Raw genomic sequence first — 21,379 nt, 5'->3', positions numbered from 1 at the left:
TCACAAACTAGAATTCATTGCCATGAGAGTCTGTGGAGGCAAAGAATTCCAACAGGCTCACATAAAAGGCTAAAAAAAAGATATGTATATATATAGATTTAGATATATAAATATATTTAGATAGATATAGATATATATCAAGAGAGATTATTCTTATGCTGAAGATATGTGGAACAGTAGAAGGTGGGAGGCTTGCCTATTGTCCCCTAACATCTCCTCCTGCCACTATCACAGACAGAATGCTGGAAATGTTGGCATAACCCATTGAAGTTATAATTATTGTTATTTCTCTGAAAACACATTTTTGAGCTCATTCATCCATTCTATTCCAATTTGATCACTAGTTCTAGCTTTCCTTTTCAGTTGCAGTCTCCAAAATACCTTCCTTTTTTTAACAGCAAACAGTTCAGATTCATTTTGTTGTTCTGTCTTATCCTGATATGAGCCATTTTACCTCCTCCATGTAAAGATCATGTTTGCTGCTAAAGCAGCACTCCTCTCTCTGAGTGTCCAGCCTGTGACAAATTCTGTGCAGGACTGAAGCTAAAAGAAAACTAAAGGAAGCATAATTTAGGATTTGAAGCCACTGCATTGCAAACATATGGCAAGAAGCAAGCTTTAAACCAGGCATGATTCCATGGGTTTAAAAAACAGATATTATACAAAATACTGCACAGCCAAGGTCAGAACTGCAGCTGAAGTATGCAAGTGCAAGAAGCAGCCTAGCCCTCCGCTGCTCAAGAGATAAATGCTCTGTAAACAGACTGGTTGGAATTCAGCCTTTTGTGACAGACCCACACATATATACAACATCAAGGAACCTGGTAACAATGACAGCAAATGAAACAATCATCCTTTTCTCTACCTGACTATATAGTAAGGTCTGGTGAACTTCTGGGAAGAGGTTAGAGTGTATTTCTGAATTCAAGCCTGAACATCTACTCAAGACAAAGAGAATATGTCTAGATCCTCATCTAGAACTCTTGTCTAATAAATATATTCATGCACACAATGTACCCTTGTATTATGACTTAAGAGCTCACTCTCAGTCAATTTAAACAGAAGGAACAAAGACTGCAGAATAATTACCACATGTGTATGCCTAAAGCAGTAATATACAGGTGTATTGGCTAATCTTTACCTATTTTCTTCTCAAGAATCTATGGTCTCTGTGGTTAAGGCTCTTCTAAATGTTTTTTTATTTAATTCAGTACAAATATATGGAAAAATACACATTATTTAAGTACATGTACCCTATAGAATATTTAATACATTCATGATCTCTATTTACTATGAAAACACTACATCTAAGAATATAATACATTTTAAAGTATTCTTTCATACATATATCACAGTTCATGCATATATCAAAAGTAGTGCTTAAGTATCTGTAAGAAAATGATGAATGATATCCAAATGCATTAAACACATTATTACTTCAGATAAACAATGCTTAAATTATTCTGATTTCTTTTTTCAATTTTGCTAGAAAGCATATTTGCAGAAATAAGATAGGGTTTTAAGCCATGAAACTGGATATAAATCATTAACCAGACAGCTACCCTCTTCTCACTCTGAAACTATTGAACCAGAGGTATTAATGTAACCTTGCAAGTAAAATTAATGGTGAATTTTGAAACTTACCATTACAAAGCAGCAAAAGATATAGAGGAATGTGGTGTAGAAGCTCATTTACACATTAAGATTTAATATTTATACATTACTTCAGTACAACTGAAACCCTCCATGAAGCCTCCCCAAGTGTTGACAACTTTAGGCCATTTAGAGCACAAAGTTGAAAACAGAGCTCAAGTAAATTGTATCTCTTATACAGCATTTTCTTTATAGGTTCAAAACCACTTCATAAAGTAGGTGATGATCCCTATTTGACAGATGGGAACAGAAGAAACAGAAGCAAGATAAAGCAATTTCCTGAAGTTAGACCTGCTGCCACAGCCTGGGACAGAAAGCTCTGTTTCTATGTCAGTGACCAACCAGAAAACTGATGTCAAGATGAATTCTGTGGTCTCCTTTCAAACAGAGGTGCAAAGAGCAGCCATTGCTTGTGCTTGTCCATAGGAACATGTTGGATTTCAATACACTTTAAGGAGCGGGTCAGTATCATCAGGTGATTCTTACAAAGGGGAAACTAAGGCACAGGGCACAGTGATGGCCTGTCCATGCCCAGGGTCAGCCTGCAGGCAAGCCACAGAGCTGGGAACTGAAAACAAGGCACCTCAGTCCAGTCAAGTGCCAAACATCTCAACTCAGTAACACTTACCAAAGGCACACAGTGCTGAAATAAAATTCCAGATCGGTTATGTACGCCCTGCTCAAAATGTGAGAGATTATTTCTTTTGTACTCATTTATTCTTCAAGTCTTTATATTTAAGAAACAGAAGTATTTCTTCCCACCCCCCTCAAAAACATACAAAAAGGAGGCATCTCTATGTAAGCAGATAAAGAATTCACAAAAAAGTCCTAAACTGCAAGTGAAGCATCAGTTTTAAATGTTTGAAACCCATGCACTACCATTGCACTATCTATTTGAATGTAACACATTAATCATCTTAATTGCAAGTATCTAATTTCCAATGTAATGCCAATACTCCCATAAGCATGAAATATCCTTCCCTTGATTACAGATTTTAAAATATATATTTTATTGGGTTAACTGATGTCTACTCATCAATTACTCATTGAAATGTGCTGAATAACCTTGCTCTTCCATACTTGTGTCTAGGTCTAACTGGCAGATAATATGGAAAGGAAGATCAATGATGGACAGAAGTGAACTGTTCCATACCACAAGTTGCCCGTGTCTTTAATCATTACTGTTGTCAAAGACAATGTAACTAAGAAAATCCTTAATCATTATTAGTAAACTTGATGAGTATAGAAAAAAGCTAAATTGTAACAGGCAGAACTTGAGTGATGGCAACGATCAGTCATTAATGTTTCAAACTGAAAGGCATTTTCCATGTATCATATATTACACCAAATTAAATACATGTCAGCCAGTCAAATAAAGGACATTGATTCATTGATAGAAGCCCAAAAGACAAATAGTACATCTGAATGAGTCCATCAGTCTTTACAGAGTTATTTAAAACAGAGTCACAGTATTTAATGAAAGGTTGAATTTGTCTTTGGCTGGTTAATGCATGCTGTTCCCAGTCCAAATCAGAGAGTTTAAGTTATCTGAGGTCATTTCTGTGCTACACCACTTTCCTTCTGGTCATTTCCATCCAGTAATACTCTTTTGTGTTGTTACCCACTTTGCTTCATCACCTTATGATTAGATAAGTTGCAGACATACTTCATCCTCCCTTTATTCAATTTCTTGGTATATTTAAAAAAGAAATGTCATTTCTAGAGGTCACCAATGGGGTCAGTTTGCAGAACAACACGGACAAAGCCACAGTACTTGTACAGCAAGTAAAAGAACTTGAACTCCAAGTCAGAGGAATTCTCAAAAGCCAAGGAAAACTAGTAGAAAGAAGAACTTAAATGATAGAATCGTATTCAGCAAGAAATACTCTGAGCAACAAAGAATCTAGAGACAGCAGCCTTTAAACTGGTGGGTTTTTTGCCTTGTAGCACAATAATAGAACATTTCTCTCACATGACTTAGGTAAAATTTTATTACAAAAATCATCAAGATCAAGAATTTCGTGAGCTTTAAAAGAAAAATAACTGACACTAACTCAGATGAAATATATGCAGAATTAAAAAAAATAATTATAATAAATATTTTGAAAGTGATTGCAAATCTAATGTTGCAGGTCCTCTCTCAAAGAGTACCAGCAACTTTAGCACATGGGTTTACCTCCAGAGTTCTCCTGGTTTACCATGTGATGTTGGGCATCAGCAAAGCTTCATTTCATTTCATTTCTCAGCTGTAAAATCTCTGGGACCTGCTGTGGCTACACTGCAAGGACTTCAGAGCACCAAGCATCAATTCACCCATCCCAGGACACCTGAGGCCATCAGGAAGGGAGAGCTGAGATCACAATGATTCATTTCTCATGTCCCATCAATTGCTCTATGCACTCCAGGGAATGCAGGGGTAATTTCAGATGTATGAGCAGCCTGCCACACTGATCATCTCTCAGGAGGTAATTACTTTTGGTCAATACCAACTTATTTGCTGCAGTCTGGCAAGTGTTTGCCTAAAAACAGGACACTGATAAAAAGTGATTACCTTATTTGCCCATTGTTGGGGAAGGAACACAGTTCCCACTACACCACTGCTGGGAATTCACCTCCTGAGGGAACTGAGAGCATCGGCAAGCAAGCCTGGGAGCAGTCATGAGAAGAAAAGAGTTAAGAGGAGGGTTTTCAAGGCCTCTAATTTGAACTCCATTTTTAGGAATGAAAACTTGGCAATGCAGTCTGGCCCAGAAAAAAGTATGGAGGCTGTCTCAGATTTCAGCTAATCCAGATGTCAACACACAGACCTAAGACCAAAGGAGGAAAATTTCCTATGGCCTGATAGAAGCAGAAACTCCTAAGTCTTTAAATGTCCAGGGTCTGAGGGACAAAGGGACTCCAACCCTGGGTTACTGTAAATTTTAATTTCTACCAGTTGTGACAAAACCCCCAATCTTTCAGTATGTGACACACAGGTACCAGGTGCTACAGCACTTCCCTGAGCCTGCAGTCAGCACAGAAGAATAAAGTGGCACTGGGAATTCCCCAGGGCCCTTTCTGAATATGCATTTTTAGAACCTACAGCCCTTGCGTGTAGGATGCATTGCTATCAGTACAGGAAAAACTTGATCACAGAAATTAGAAGTGTTTCTTAAGGACATGTTCTGTTTCAGACCAAGTTCCAAGAGTTCATCCATTCACACCCTTATAACCATTAATTTCTTCTACACAAGACAGAAAGAAGGTTTTTGTGATGTGGCTCTGCTATGTAAGGGCCTAGAGTCATCATCTCATCTAAATTTCCCCTCCTCTAAGATTACTTTGGGGTTTTTTCCCAATGACAATAATCTCTGACAAACTGAGTTGATTTTAAGTGTCAGGGAGTCAGATTTAGCCAATTTTCCAATCGATATATGACCTAAGCTTTTGCTATAATGCACTAAAAACCAAGTCATCACAACAAAGTGAACTGCAGCAATGGAATTATAGAGTTCTGCTTTATTAATAGAGGCCTCTATTTCACCTAATTTCTCTTACACAATAACCACATGGCTCAGCATCACAAAACAAACCCATTGCTAAGCTGGCTTAAGTCAACAGTCCAGCTCCTTGATTTCTTAAGATCAACAAAAAAAACCCAAAAAACCAACAGTGAAAAGTCTGTGACATTGACTGACAAAGAGATAAAGAAATAAAGCATCTGAATTGCACTTTATTGTTGAAAGAACATGAAATAATGATAGCCCTACTACAAATGAAGTGATAAAAAAGGCCTGAAAGAATGCTCCAAACTGCACTTGGGTGAGACAGCTGCATCTGTAAATGACCCTGTGTCCAAGTATTCCCTACTGATCTGCTTCTCCTGCCACCCAGCCCAGTCACTGTGGGCAGGCAGGACAACTAGTGGGTCATGGAGCTAGTTGGAATGACAAGCCATGAGGTTAAATCAGAGATTAGTTCAGTTTAGTATAACCTAGATGTCAACTTTCTCACTAGGAAAAATCACTGTGGTGAAACAGTGAAGTAAGAGGCTAAAATAAAATCTGTCCAATGACTTTGGCACTCTCTGCCCACACTCTGTAGGTAGCTCAGTACAGATCTGACAAGGTTTGTGTTGGCTGCTTGGTTTCTTTGACATCTACAGGCAGAAAGTGTGATCTGATCCTAAGTATGACTTAAATCATTCATAAATTAATATAAAAATTCTTATTATCAATTTTCCCTGAGAGAGGCATGCCATTAAGTAGAACTCCTGGCATTTTTCAATCATCTTATTTTCCCAAAAAGGAGCATTTTCATGGCTAAAACTGGTTCTGATCCTATAAATGGGGATCATCCATCCAATTTTAAGATCCAGTCAGACAAAGGGTGGAAGTCTCTGCTATACTTTGTTAATGTATTATTCCAAACCAACTATTGAGAACTGCAGAGTCTGGGAAACAAGGATGAACACTAGGATCACTTCAGAGAGGGAATAATTGTAGACCAAACAAGGTAAAGCAGAACACAAATTTCAGATGAAAACAGAATATTGCCCTTACCAAAACTCATACATTTTGTTGGACAGAGGACTTTACTGGCTGCATTTGATTTCTCTATCAAACCTCTAAATTAAAAGATTTTCTTACAGGCTTTCTTATAGTCTATGCATATAAATTCGTACTCATACTATTTAACTACAATCAAAGTCAGTATGCATTACTTTTATTATATCTAGGGATAGCAAATACACAAAACCAGAAGTTCCATTCTACATAAACATGTATATAAAACTTGCTTGCCAATTTGAATAAACTCATTTGTAACCTTAGCAACATAGCTAATGAACCAGATTCCTATTGGTAGTATTTTTAATAGCTCATATCATACTTCATTTGTTAATCTTGAAGGGAATTTACTATTTATTGGCAGCAATAGCAGCTAACTCAAACCCTTCTCATTGAATTACATTTAAAATTCACTATTTGCTTATAAATATTTAAATTAAATACAAACAGGATTCTTGCAAGCCAAACCAAAAACACTCCCAAAATACAAATACAAGTCTCTGCATGCTCTCTCCAAATTTATCATTTGCTTTCCATCATAAGTTTGCCTTCTCAATGCTGTAAAGTTATATAATAGAAATATAGATAAAATATCAGACCAACAGTTCCAGCAATACTCAAATTATGAGAAGCAGAAGATTCAAGCTGTTTGCTGAGCTCTTTCCCTCCATGACACACTTGTTCTTAGACAGCAATGGATGTCTCCAAATATTCATGTCACTCTATTAGCTTTAATGTCTTCTACACTAAACAAGTAGCCCTCAATTTTCAGTCTTTGCAGTTTCAGATTTCTATTGATCCCTGAAGGCTTAAGGGTAAAATTCATCCTTGTTTATACAGCCTCCACTTAATCCTGCTGACCCCTCAAAAGTGATATATCATGGTAATATTAACATTATGAATCTGCAGATGGTATTTCCCCTAATTCTATCAAAATTCTGTGACTCTGCAGCCCCTCTTGATGCTCTTAAACCTGTTAGGAAGTTAATTTTTAAGCACTGCCAAGAGCCTTTAGCATCACCTTCTGAAATCTCATCTTTACTCTAGAATTTCTCTTTTGCTACTGTCCCATGAGGTCTACTTTTTTTCTTTGATGCAAAGTCAATTTTTTCTAAATATTTTCTCCCAAATAATTTAAAAAACTTTCAAGGGAACAAGAGAAAAAACAGCACCTTTCTTGCTCTCAGAAAAAAAAAAATCTGCTCTTGTTTTGAAGAAAATTGCAATAAATACACAAGCAGAAGGCCATTCACAGAGATGTCTAAGTGTCCATTGACTAGACACTCCAAATTTGACAAGGAAAAGACAGATGGTCCTCACCTGTGTGGGTAGAACTCTTGTTTTAGCATCAAATGAAAGGGCTGCCCTCAGAAGAGAGAGCAATGGAGAGCACTTCAAAAGCCCAGTGCAGACCAGGTGCAAAAGTGGCAATTTGCACTTCCCGCAGATCCACTGAGAAACTCGCTGCCATTCCACACCTTGTTCAGCCTAACTGTGGTCCTTGACACCAGGAGCCTGATGACATGCCCTGGTGGAGCTTAAGTGATGAGCAAGACACAGGACAGAAGGAAAGTATTTTATCACAAGGTTTGGAAACCTCTCAAACCAAGAACATTTCGAGTGTCAGAACAGAGAAATTTTATAGCAAGCACCAAGAGGAAAGCAAGGTCAAACTCAAATGGAAGGGACTGGCACCAAAACTCTGGCTACTTCTGTTGCCAGAATTCTGGATGAATAGGCTCTACTTTAACCTTTCCAGAAGCCATACTGCCAATAAACAGCAGCAGGAAATGCACAAACCCAGCCATTTTGATACAGTTCCCTTGCACATTAGAGAACTTCATGTACTCTTGTCAACAAAGAGCTGGAGGGAGTCTGCGTGGGATTTTCTTCAATAACATTTTGACATTCTTTAGGAGATTGAGCTGATGAGTGGAAATTCCCTGCTTGAAAGAGGGCAAGACACATGCAGCACTCTGCTACCTTCTCTCTTACTCTTGCCTCACATGCTGATGATGTTAGTTTACCCAGCTTTGTAAAAGACAAACCCCATTCCCTTGCCTTTATTCTTGTGCAGGACCAAGGGAGAACAGCACAAGACTGAGGGACAATGTGCACAACAACAAACAGGCACGTTCAGGAGAAGGGCAGTGCATCAGAATCACTAATTTTCTTCCTAACATTAAGATACTGTATGGAAACTGGTCATTTTAGGTGAAGGAAGAACCTGTTGATTAAGAAAAAGGGTTTTCAAAGTTTTCTCAAACACTCATTATATGGATAATTCAAACCCAAGACACTGACACAAACATCTGACTTGCCCAGTCATCTAAACTACCCCATCCACTTAAGCTTGCCTTGTTCTCATTACTTTGCTGTGATTTCTTAGGAACATCACTGGATTTTGTCCTCACACTTTTGCTGTGATAGCAAGAAGTTATCCCTGAAATATTCACATAATTATATATCTACTGCAAACAGATTCTCCATATCCCAAGTCTTGTTCTAGAAGATTAGCAACTGTTTTAGGACTGCTTATATTAACAAGTAAATAATGAGCATTAGCAAAAGCAGTGGCACACATGTTCTGATTTCCCATACTGCTTTGTCCTTATTAAAGCAATTGAAAAATTATTGTATTCTTATTCTTTAAAATTCATTTAGTCTTTTTAAGGACTCAAGTACCAAAGTACTTTTCTAGCTCACAAATTTTTACTCTTTGTGCAGTGGGTTGTTTTTTTCTTAGTCAAAGTCTACATTGCTTGGTCTCCTGATCCTTCCACAAGCAGCTGACACTGATAACAATGAAATCCAGAGCCCTTGGAAAGTTGCTGCATCTTGGCTGGAACACTGCTGAAGTAATAGTGATTCCATAAACCAACAGGCATACTCATTTGTGTTCACAGTCCAGTGTTGTGGTAAAACACAGTTCACTGTGTTCACTCTTAATTACAGCAGCAAGCATGAAAGCTTCAGTGGTTTAGTGAGATCTTGTGGGGTTTTGTGGTTTTGGAGAGGTTTCTTTTTAATAAATTTTTGGTCAAAGTGACAAGAATTTACTTGAGCTTTATACATAAGCAAAGCTCCCGGACACAGCATAACTGGGTCATTACCTCTCTGTAAAGATTTATATATACTCCTAATTCTCACTTTAGATGACCAATTATAACAGGGCAAATGTATCTTATTAAGTGCTTATGTAGATCATTTTAACATCAGCAGCACTACTACTTACTGTAAGGATCTTTGAAACTCTTTTATTTACCACGAGTAACGAGTCAAATCTATCACAAAGGGAAACTCTGAAAAGGGGAGTGAAATAAAAGAACAAGAGAAAGACATTAATTCTCTGGCTAGCAAAGTTGAATTTCATTTTTCAAAGTAGCAAAAACCAGACTAGAGAGAAGAATTATGCACACCACACTCTGGCCACATCAGTGTTGCTGCTATACCCCTGACATATGAGGCAGCTATCAACAACAGGAGCACCAGTACAGCCAGGTTAATTTAAACACATCCATAGACTTCCTACTTAGAAGACTACAGAGCTCAACATTCCCTTTTACCATCTCAGTAGCTTCTAATTCCATGTAGCCAGTCAGGCCTTTCCTCTTCAGATGCCAGGAGGACCAGCCTTGAAATGCCAAAATTGGCTATTCAGCCTCAGGTTATTCACAAATTTGTTGATGCTTTGACACTGCCACTGAGTCATTTCATTCAGGATTGCTTTCCTTATAATCTGGGACTGCAGCATTGCACAAATTTCATTTGGAAACCACAAATAGCAGTTTCTGCTCAAGTCACCATTAAACTGCAGAGAGTTCTGGGACCAAAGCCTGGCTGATGTTATCACTCACACTAAAGCATTCCTCATGTTCCCTAAGAGATTTCTGTGCTTTGCCAGGACACAGCTTTGCCCTACTCACTCATAGTAAGGGTCTGACTTTTTTTTTATTTTACTTTTTGTGTCTTCATCATTCACAGAAAACTCAGGGCAGATGAGCCTCAGTGAGGCAGTTTTTCTACGCTGTTCCTGATCCATTTGGTCAGCATTGCAAATCCCCTGCATGAATAATGCCCAGTTCCAAAGGCTTTTGAAGACACAGTTCTTCACCCAGTTTATGCTGAAAGGCACCAGCACTATTTGCAAATATCAGTAGAGCACATCAGAAATGGGAACAATCTTAATGAGCTGGAATAGAAAAACCCTGAAGACCTCTCACTCTTTGGTTCATTTCTGCTCCAATATCTTTATTCTCCCTTTCAGCTGCACAAAGCACAAACATTTACTCTCTGTACTTTTGTATTTCCAGACACACAAATTCCTTCCTAAGTGACTGACCCGAGCATGGTATAATCTGCAAGTTGTACATGTACATATAGATATAAAATACATACTGCACATACACATTTTTATATGTATATTTATATTACATAAGCACATATATTTTACTCAGACATGCTCAGCACTAAACACAATGGTTATTAATTAGCTCTATTAAGTAATTATTAATTAATTTTATAGGGTTTTAGGGTCCTCCTTTTATTACTATTTTGTCTCCTTGGTATTATTTTTAGCACTTCTGCATGCCACAGGTTTTTTTCAAATGGGACAGTTCCACTGCTTATTTGCCCTGGATGCTGTAACCACCTTATTTACACAGGGGCATTTCCAGTGCTAGGGTGCCTCCTGTTTATGGGAGCCATCAGGGATGACTCTGTCTTGAACTGCACACTGTTATTAAGAATTCATAACTGTATCCAGGCTGAAATGCTGTATTTTCTAGGTGGATCTTACTCTCCATCAAGATGCATTCAGAACTGACATTGATTTTTAAAATACCTTGAATATAGAAAAATTAAAACTGTGGTGCAATAAGTTTTGTTTGGAGGACTTCTTAATGTGTTGATGTACATCTCAAAATAATCTCTATACTCTTTAATAAAATTATGGAAAAAATTTGTTAAGGAACCTGTAACATATTCAAGTCAATATACTTTCATTAAACACACAAAGTCATTGTCATAGACCAATGCTTCAGGTTTTTTTTTTTCTTTACAGTATTATCTAAAAATAATTTTAATGTGATTTTTTCCTTTGGAAAGCTGGAAGCAAAATATGAATTATATATCAAGACCAATCACTCAAGGTGCTTTCCTAAAGAGTGTCCTTGGAACCCAGTTGCTATTTGCACACACATTAATAAAGTGCAAAGCTTTAAATCTGATTGCTTCAAGTTAAATGGATGGGTCAGTGCCAAACAAATTGATCTCTTTCACAGTGCACAGTCTATAGCCAACTATAACTCCATAACAATGAAAGGACTCCATTCAATAAACATTCAATTCAATAAATAAATAAATAAATAAATAAAACACAGACTTTTAAAGTTACCTGAGCACCCCTTTAAATGCTCTTTAGGACTGTATGTGCAAGCTGCATTATTTACCAGAAACTAAAGCCAACATACACTATTTAAAGAGAGTTTTAATATTTGACACAGCATGTAGGGGTTAAAGGCCTCATGACTGGAAAAAGGATCCCTGGACTGAGAGGACAATCAGTTCTCTCAAATGAAACAAGCAGGGGTCAGTGGTGGCAAAGACATACCTGGCAGTATCAAATGAAAGGATGACCTCTTGGGCAAGTTCTTGGTTTGACATTTAGAACTTCAATCCCTGTTTCAGGTGACCTCAGTAAATTGCCTTCTTTCTCTGTAACCCCATGCCCCAGCTGGCAAAAAAGGGACTAATGACCCTCTACCTCCACATTTAATGTTCTGTAACAATAATCATTAGGTACCTGTCTCAACAGAAAGAGATCAACCTTGGAAATTGATCTTTGAATAAAAGCTATGAAAACATATCTTAACAAAACCCCAAACAAGCAGTGAACAAAAACAATGGCGAAAACAGCAAATCTCTGTACAGAAACCTGATTATACTTTTTTCTCTGCAAATTTCAGCAAGAAGACTTATTCACTAAAAAGGTATTACTAAAAATGAAAACTATCAGAAATTATCCTTAGGACACAAAGTCCTTCCCCACAAAGGATACTGTCAGAGCTGCTTTTATTCCCTTAGCCCTCACACTGCAAAGGAAATGCTCCAAGACCTGAAAAACTTTTTTTCTCTCTCAGAAAATTTTGCACACAGGAGAAAAACCAGCAACAAAAACATGTCATTTCTACTGTCTACCAATATACAGCTTTGACTGGAGGACAACACACAAAGCAGCTGCACATCTGATAAGAGCTGCAAAGACAAACAGAGCCCACTCTTAATTTGTCATCCTGGGGCTCACACAGCCACCATCCAAAAAGGTGATGTAAAACCAAGCCCACACCAAGTGTTCCCACTGCCAGCCTGTCCCTTCATTCCACATGTCCAATGCATTCCAGCCTTTGGAACCCTTGAGAACATCTTCCCATGGCTGCTCTCATAACAATTAGAAGATCTCACCACAGACCTTTACAGTAGTTTCTTCTTGCCCTGTTTCTCTCCCCTGAGACCAGAAAATCTTGCAGACCTGTCCTTTCTCACTCTCTTCAACCCTTCTAGCTATCACCCCATTCCTCCTCTCCCTTCCACCTGCAGTCCCTCTATCACAGGGTTCACTTGACTGAAACTGTTCCTACTGACATTCACTTTTTTAGCCACACTAAAATTGTTAGTCTCTCCTGCTGGACTTGCCAGAAGCTTTTAATAGAGTTGATGGCATTTCTTCTTGATAAACCTCCTCTTCCCAACACCTCCATCCTTGTTTTCCTCTCATGACACTCCAGCACTCCAGGGAATGCTTTCTGTGAAATTGTCCAAGTTCCCAAGGAGGGTCCCACACTCAGTCACTCTGTAATCTTCTTTCTTTACATTAACTCCATCCAGCAAGCCAGCTAGCAAAAAAATCTCCTGTCATTGATATGCTGATGAGTCTTTATCTATGTCTCTGTGAGACATTTTTCCATATTCTGCTCAGTCTAAACTGACTGCGTTCAGGATATCCCTAAAAGCTTCATGGGGATAAGGAGATTTCTCAACACTCTCCCTTCAAAAGGCAAAGAAAATCCTTTTTTTCAGTCAAAATGGAGAGCCAGAATATCAGACCTGCCAATTTGGACTACAACACAAGTGTCATCTTTGACTCTTACTTTTCATCCAGGATAAACCCAAAATCTCAGAGATTCTCTAGACATAATCTTTCTAATAAACAGGTTTTTTAACCCATCTGTAATGCAGAAATTCCTTTCCCAGCTCTGATGATATTACATATTGATTACTTCGAAGTTCATCTTTCTGACCTTAAGAATCACAGGCTCCCCTCATATCTCAGTGAAACTTCTGCTCCAAAGAGGATCTCTAGCTCCCTTCTTTGATCATTTCACCCAACTCGTCATATTGCTTCAACAGCTCTCTTGTTACCTGTCACATCAAAGATATGCTAACAATCTTCACTTCCAATACCACACAATTTTTATTCCAATCTTTCAGGTTATCTCTTACTCATCATGAAGATTCTGGCCTTAGTGTCAACGTCCTTCACCTACCCCTATTTATAAAAACATTTCCACAAGTATTTTAAAATCCTTCATTTGGTTTAGTTCAGTTTAATTTCTTTTATTTTCAAATTTCTAATTTCTAAGATCATGGAATGAGGAAACTTTGTGTCCCATAACAACATTCATATTCAATCCCTTTTACTCAACAGATATCTTTATCAGTCATTTCTTGCACACTGCAAATTATTTAGGGGCACAAATTCACACTGCACCCAGCAAAACAACATCCTAGTTCATAACAAGCCACTCAAGTACAGCAAGCACAACCACACCAGTTATAATAGCACCAAGAAAAGTAATTATTAGCATAGGACTCCACTCCCTTTCCAAAACAGCTCTTAAACCCTTGCTAGTTTTGTGGCATTTGCCACCCTCCAAGGTCCCAAGGTAAATGAAGTGACACCTGGCACTAGGAGCTGACGACACTCCACGCTGTTCCTCTGACACAGAACACTCCTTGCCTCAGGAAAAGGCAATCTCCTTGCACAGTTACCACTCTGTCTCAAGTTATAACCTTTATTTAATCAGATCTACCTGCTTGTCCTTGATGAACAAGGCTCCCAAACATTTCTCCCCTTGCATTTGCAGACTGCTCTCTTGACCCTCTATTTTGGATTTTCTAGGAACTCTACCCTTTGAACTGTGAAGGAACAGACAAAACACTCAGTGTTGTTTCCTAAACAGGGGGCAGAGCCCCAAAAGGCTCACTCTCACACCTACACTGGGTGCACAGAACTGGAACACAGCACCAGTCCTAGGATGCCTTCCTTGGGATTAATCTTAAACCCACGTAAATCTCACCTGAGCTCTTCTCTCCTACAGAGAACTAAACTGTGTGCTGCCAGCAATTAGTAAAGGCTTACATTGATTTTTTAATTAGTTTGAAACTAAAAATAAGTCTTGGGTAAATATAATTTTATTTCACGGGCTAAAAGCTGCTAAAACCTCCTGTGACAAGATGCCAAGCAGGTGTAAATTATTATCAGCAATTATTACTCATCCCTTCCAAGGATAATGGCCTTCTTCTGTGACCTCTGGGACAGCAAACAAAACGGATCAGTGATTTTCTCAATCCAGCACAACAGGTCTAGAAGTGCATTTTAGGGGAGAGACGACTGTGCAGAGTCCTGTACTCCCAAGTCAGTCCCTGTGCTTAGAAACTTGGAAATAGCCAACCTGTACCTGTGATGTGCACACACTGGTGTTGTAAGTTCAAAAATTTAATATTGAAAAATTACAGTATGTATTTTCTAATCCTCAAAGCCAAGCTTCCCCAGAACAGTCAGCTAAACAATTCACTAAATTTATATGAAAAAGTAAAGCTGGAAGATTGTAAATAGCTTTATTATGGCCATTACTTTTTTGATTTTTGTAAGGCAAACATATTTTTCTCATGTACCTGTGCTGCTTCTGCCAGTGCCTTACAATAGGCAAACACTGGTATAGTGATGAAATGCAACTGCAGGAGACTATTTTAAAATTAATCATCCATAATTAATTAGTAATATCTCCTTTCTGGCAAATTATACCTAAATTGCAGAAAATTATCCTTGCTGAGAATGATAAAGTCATCTACAGCTTTGCAGCATTTCAGAGAAACATTTTGCATATATTTATGTATTATAATGACCACAGATATGTCAGAGTATTCAATTCCATCTTGCACTATACTAAAAATACAAATGCATGGGAACTTTATCTTTTAATTGCACAATATTCAAGGGGTCACCCAAACAACCTGAAGTGAAGTAATTTGGAAAACAGATCTATGAAGGAGTAGGTGGAGAGAGGGTTAGTTTTTGATAGTCTTGCTATTTCAGTGCCCACTAGACCTGTCCTGTCTCAGCTCTTGCAAAAGCCAGCAATGAGTGCTTTAAAGGCAGTCCTAAAGAAAGTGGATTGTCTGTCCCAGTACAACACGTCTGTTTCCAAATCATTATTAGATCCTGCTCCTTCCAAAAACCCCAAACATAAATGCAGCCTCTGCTGACAGATAGAATCTTCCCCATTTTAAGGTTAAATCTCTTCAGAGTTCTACATCAGCAAATGAAAAATAACAAAAAGTGTAGAAAAAAATGGCTTGTTAAAAAAATTAATGAAGCTCACAACACAAATGAATGTTAATTTAAGATTTTTAACAATTTTTTCAGCTAGATGTATGGCACAGTTTCCTTTGGACTTGATATCCTTATGTGTGGACAGCAGCAAAATTTTGAAATGACTCATGTTTTAGCAGCTGAACACCTGCAATGAAATGAGGACCCAAAAATGCACTGAGCATGAAGCATTTGGAGCAGGAGGAAAGCCTGGTTCCTGTACATTCAGATTTAATGACATTTAAAAATGCATGATCCTCTATGTATATGCACCCAGTCATCAGATTCAGAAGATGAGCAGTGAAATCAGGTTCTTTCACAGCAGACATCATTGCTGACACTGAGAGACTTGGTAAAACTGCCAGTAAAGCAGTATTTAGACTCAAAAGGGCTTTGTGCACCTCCAGCCAGTGCATCCAATTTCCGTATTTTATTTTGCTCAATTGACCCACAAAGACTCACAAAACTGCTATCAGCTATTGCTAGATACACAAAACTGGATGCAAGCCTCCTGCCTCGCATGATTTCAACATTCAGGTTCAAAATCTCATGCAACATTCTAGTGGCGTAAAAAAAATAAAAATTAAAATTGTCACTTCTACCTGCAGTAGTAAAAGGAATTTCATTTAAATGAAGCTATGTAAGCAATTCATAAATCATTTGTTCAACAATTTTCCCCCCTCTTCACAGTGTCTACAAATCCATGTAATTGAGTGTTCCAAACACATTTGATTGGGATCCCTGCGAGAATAACCCCATCCCTTGGATTAGTCATTGTGAAGAAAAATGTAGGAGGGTTTGTGTTTTGGGAGGTTTTTTGGCCCAGTGGAAAGAAACTTGCTTCAAAGCCAATTTATACCAGAATGGGAGGGCTTTGTTTACACTTAAGTTTTAGCAATTCAATGAGGTTTGCTTGGGCTTTAATTATAATTATTATTCTCTTTAAGCACAAAGAGTCTTAGCATATTGAAAATGTCAGCAATAGCAGACAAGATTTTAGCTCTAAGGAGGAAATAGAATACCAGAGGAGGATTTAGAAGAAATAAGGTGGGTACAATTTAACTTGAACTATTGAAAGAAGAATGGATTATTTCTACCGTTCTGTTAGCAGCATTCACAAATCACTAGCAGCTCTTTAAACATAGAAATTGCCTTCTAAAAACAGAAGAGGCATTATTTTTTCCCAAAATTATTGAACAATATTTTGAGATGTTTGTATACTGCATATAAAACAGAGGTATGGACTAATATGTTGAATGTTTGTAACATAAATAAAAAAGAGAAAGAGAGAGAGATGAAGTGCTAAGTGCCAGAATATTAATATTGAACTTTTTTCCTGTTAAATTCTGAGAAGTGGATGTCCCTGGAAAACTATTTCATACAATTGCTTGTGGGTGCAAATTGTTCAAGATGCCATAAAATACTTCATTCAGCTCCAGTCAAGTAATAGCAGTCACCAACTGCAGGAGGGAAAAGAGAAGGCTGGAGCAGGGTTCTCGAGCAGGTGCCAACTGAGAGTGCTCTGGGAGGAAGGAGCCCAGCATCTTCAGTGGTCAGGGTTGAAGGAAGGCCACAAATCACTGTGAAATGACCCCAAAAGCCCAAACCAAAAGCAAGATATCTATAAAGAATCACTCAGAACACTTAGCAGGAACTAGGGTGAGAGAGAAATAGAGAAGGCTTTGCTTTCCAATGAGGACACTGAGGTGATCATATACACAGGGCAGAGATAAATTACAGCTGTTTAACACAGTGTTATACTGGAAATTTTTAGCTTCAGCTCAGATTGGAATTGCTGTGATTCATGTAACCCTGCCACATTGATAAAGCAGCTTTGTATTAATTTTTAAAGGAATTAATCTGCTCTCTTTTATTATAGTCTTCTTTTTTTAAACTTGCTTACTATCCTAAGCATGCAGAGAGTTCTGCTTTAGGCTGCAGGGATATGCATACAACCTTCCTGCAGTCAGCTCACCAGCTTACAGGCAAGGCAGGCTCACAAGGAACTGCAGCACCTTCAGAGATCCACCTCAACAAAAACATTTTTCACTTCAGTGAAGCTGCCAAAAATATAAGTAATGCTGAGTTAAAGGTTTTGTAAAGCTGATAATGCCTTCTATATTCAAGTCAATAACTACATGCAACTGTGTTATAGCCTCCATTTCACTGGTGTTCAAAAGCAAAGGTTGTATATAAATACTGCAAAGAAGGAAAAGTCTATGGAGCAATTGATATCACCTATATTTATAAAGGCAAATCCTATTAAAATACATATCCCAAATAAATCATGTATTCTTGAAGAATTAAGAAACCAAACCCTCCACAGAGGTCAGGAACTGCACACCTGCCACAGGAAACCTGAGAAGTGCTGAACTACAAGATCTTTTCCTCCTCTTCAGATAGGTTGTATATAAAAAGTACCAAGTCTAAACTTATTCACACAACACATGTTTCCTGGCAGAAGGGCTCCTGGGTCACCCAGAACATCCTGCACAGCAGTTCAGGACAAACTGCTAGCCTGATTTACCAGTGTTTTATCTGGTCAGCTCTTGCTGCAGGACGATGCCTCCCTGAACTCTCCTGCCCAACACTCCCCTTGTCCAACTGACCTCCCTGTTAGAAAGCATTCCCTCTTTAGCTTTGGGTCATTACTTCCTGTTAGACATCCCATGATCACCTGAAATAATTCCTCCCCCTCTGCTCATGTTTCCTCTCAAGTGCCTGGCAGCTCTATTCCCCCAGGCAGGCTGTATATAGCGTGTTCCTGAGGCCTCTCCTCAGAGGTCATGCTCTCCCATCCTTTCATCATTTTTTCACCTCTCTGAACTTCTTTCCATTTATTCATTTCACTGTACAGCCCTAATGATAAAAGCAATCCACACAAATAATACCTCTACTTGCAACTGAAAAAACACATCCATTGCTAAGTGAAAGAGGCAGGTGAATCCTCACTGTCTCAAGGAGGGAGCCTTTTGAGTCTCAGGTTCCTATGTCTGGGCCAAAGAAACTAACAGAAAAGGTAAAAGTGCTAAATCTTCCCATTTCTGAATTATTGGTTTTTCTTATGGTCTTGCAAATGGATCACATGCTTTTCAAAACATAAAATTGTTTTCCTGGCACACATACACCTGTTAGAATTGAGACAAATATATCTGGGATTTCTACAGATGGAGAAAGGAACATTTTTCTCAACTGTTTAAGGAGAGACACTCTTTAGATTAGGTCTGCTTCAGTCCCTAAATGCCCTTTTAATGCATAGCCTAAGATAGTTAACACATTTAATAAATGCATTTACCATCCCTATTCTGAATAAAGGCTGATTCCAGGTTTATAGCAATACCATTGAAAAGATGTTTTTCCTTTTCCTCTCCATTCTTACAGTCAAAGCAGTTTCATAACAAAACACTAAATCTTGAAAACTTAGGAAAGGTCAATAATTTCTACTGCAGTGACCTTAGCACATGACAGAACCAGGCACTGAGATGTTAAGGCAGTTAAATGAGAACCATGTCTACATAAAAATTAGAGAAATTGAATTCTTCCACAATTCAAAAGTTTTTCACACACGAGATGGCAAAGTCCCCTAACTTTGTACATCCAAAATCAGATGAGATCTCTCTGGCCCACCCAAGAGGTTATGAGACTGAAACCCAGACTTGTATTTTTAGAAAGAAAAATCTATCACTTGCAGAATCAAACATGGCAAAATAGACCTTGTATCAGCTTCCAATGGCTGGTGTCTATGACTTCTGCTAAGAAAAATCTGTTAAATCTGCATATTTCAGCTTTCATAATCCAAACACTGTTCTTATTTTTGTTCTGCATTTCACCAGAGGGTTGGTGTTCAGCACCTGGTTCAGCATATGAAGATATGCTATTAGCCAACACATTTTAACAAAAATCTGGTTGAAATTTGTCAGACAGTTTTCCCTACTACAAAGTATCAACTCAGCAAAACTGAAAATCTTAATAAGAAACCTCTCTTTCACATGAAATTTTCCATTTCCAAATTTTAAACCTCTTTTTCCTCAATTTCTTTTTCTAACTGGAGTTGAAGAAACAAGAAAAAAATATGTGCAAAATCTAAAAATAATACCTTACATTTTCTTCTACCATTACTACTTAGAATTTTTCAGAGAGCTTTCTTTTTCAAAAAAAAAAAAAAACTGGAAAAAAAAACCTTTTAACAATTTCCAACGGTAAATGAGTGAGATTGATAACAACAGTAGTTAGTATAGAGCAATATGTTACCTATAGTAAAAAATACCAACTGTGGAATTGAGTAAAGCCATCAAAGGAATTTACTGCCACACATTGTGAGTGATGCATTTCAGTAAAATACATAAAAATGCGTATTTCATTTAAGCTGCAGGTTGTTATTCTAGACTCCCTGAAAATGTGCTGTAGATAATTAGTTGCACTTATTAACTGAGATACTGAAAAACAGCAGTCATTGTAACTCTCCACAAAATATAAGTTCACTCTGGGAAGGATTCTCCCCTACTCTGCACCTTGTATCTTTGAGCCTTTGGAGAATTCCTTTCTAAGATGTAAATTTTCTCTTCTAAAGCTTTTCTGAATCAATCAGGCTTCAATATAGGAAGATTGCCAAATAAATTACTTTTCATTTCTGCCCACTGTTAAACTCCTGCAGGGAGCTGGAAATATATCAGGGTCATTAGTCTTAATGCCTATAATACACAGTGCTTTAAGGTGAAGTGAGCAGTAAAAGAGTTTAATCCAGTTTAATACTGGCCCCTACCCTGGAGACACCTCAGGGCTCTGCCAGGGCACTCACCTGACTCACCCAACAACCCCAAAGCCCTGTGTGCTCAAGGGGACACAACTGCCACCCAGCTGGGGTCTGAATAAAACATTTCCCTTTAACCTGCTTTGGAGAGTTGGTTAGGAGTCCCTGGCAATGTGCATTTCTGCTGGAGCTCTCCTATGAAAACATTTGACTGAGCTGTGGAGAGCTGCACACACTTAGAGAGCATACAACTCCCTCATTCTTCTGCTGGAAATGCCTGTGTGTGCACAAACCTGAGCAGAATTTATCCCTCTGCTTATTCTTTTCCAAACTACCTATTTGCCTCATTTATTTAAGGTAAAATTTACCTTGTTTTTTAAAAAAGTCACTAATGAACACAAATGTGGGTAATTTACTAAGGCTAAGGCTGTTATGGTAAAAAAAAAAACCCTAATGAGCTAATTTGAGTTGATTTTTTTTAATTTAACAGGCTTTGATGGAGCAAAACTGATAATTGGAAACACACCCCATCCACATTTTAATTTCTTGGTTCAGTCATATCCCTGGTTAGTTAAAAAAAATTCAAACCCCTACTTTATTGCCAAAATCTTAGCTAATGAATACACAAAATTAAACTGAGGCTCAAATTCTCATTCTCAACTCTGACATAGAAAGCACTGTAAAATAATTCATTATTTAATATTAAGAAAGCTGGATAAAACTAATTAATGCCAAAACTTAGCCCACAGCACATTAATTAAAAGTTTGCCCAACAGC

The 21,379-nt window shown here is 37.9% G+C and overlaps 1 protein-coding gene across 5 annotated transcripts in view; it reads right to left on the bottom strand.

Annotated features, from left to right (window-relative positions):
- The window catches only part of GRID1 (glutamate ionotropic receptor delta type subunit 1), a 485,558-nt gene that overhangs the window by 195,312 nt on the left and 268,867 nt on the right, over positions 1-21,379 (bottom strand). The gene's annotated exons all lie outside the window — the stretch shown is intronic.

Source organism: Agelaius phoeniceus, chromosome 9 (assembly GCF_051311805.1).
Source record: "Agelaius phoeniceus isolate bAgePho1 chromosome 9, bAgePho1.hap1, whole genome shotgun sequence".
Lineage (NCBI taxonomy): Eukaryota > Metazoa > Chordata > Aves > Passeriformes > Icteridae > Agelaius > Agelaius phoeniceus.
Note: the sequence above shows the minus strand (reverse complement) of the source record. Positions and strands in the feature narration are given on the sequence as shown.